Genomic DNA, 413 nt, shown 5'->3' with positions numbered 1-413 from the left:
TTATACCTTTCTAAGAATTTGTCCATTTCTTCCAGGTTGTCCATTTTGTTGGCATAGAGCTGCTTGTAGTAGTCTCTTAGGATGCTTTGTATTTCTGCGGTGTCTGTTGTAACTTCTCCTTTTTAATTTTTAATTTTATTGATTTGCATCCTCTCCCTCTTTTTCTTGATGAGTCTGGCTAATGGTGTAGCAATTTTGTTTATCTTCTCAAAGAACCAGCTTTTAGTTTTATTGATCTTTGCTATTGTTTTCTTTGTTTCTATTTCATTTATTTCTGCTCTGATCTTTATGATTTCTTTCCTTCTGCTAACTTTTGGTTTCGTTTGTTCTTCTTTCTCTAGTTCCTTTAGGTGTAAGGTTAGATTGTTTATTTGAGATTTTTCTTGTTTCTTGAGGTAGGCTTGTATAGCGAT

The sequence above is a fragment of the Physeter macrocephalus genome, chromosome 14 (genome assembly GCF_002837175.3).
Source record: "Physeter macrocephalus isolate SW-GA chromosome 14, ASM283717v5, whole genome shotgun sequence".
Taxonomy (NCBI): Eukaryota; Metazoa; Chordata; class Mammalia; order Artiodactyla; family Physeteridae; genus Physeter; species Physeter macrocephalus.
This window is presented reverse-complemented; position numbering follows the sequence as displayed.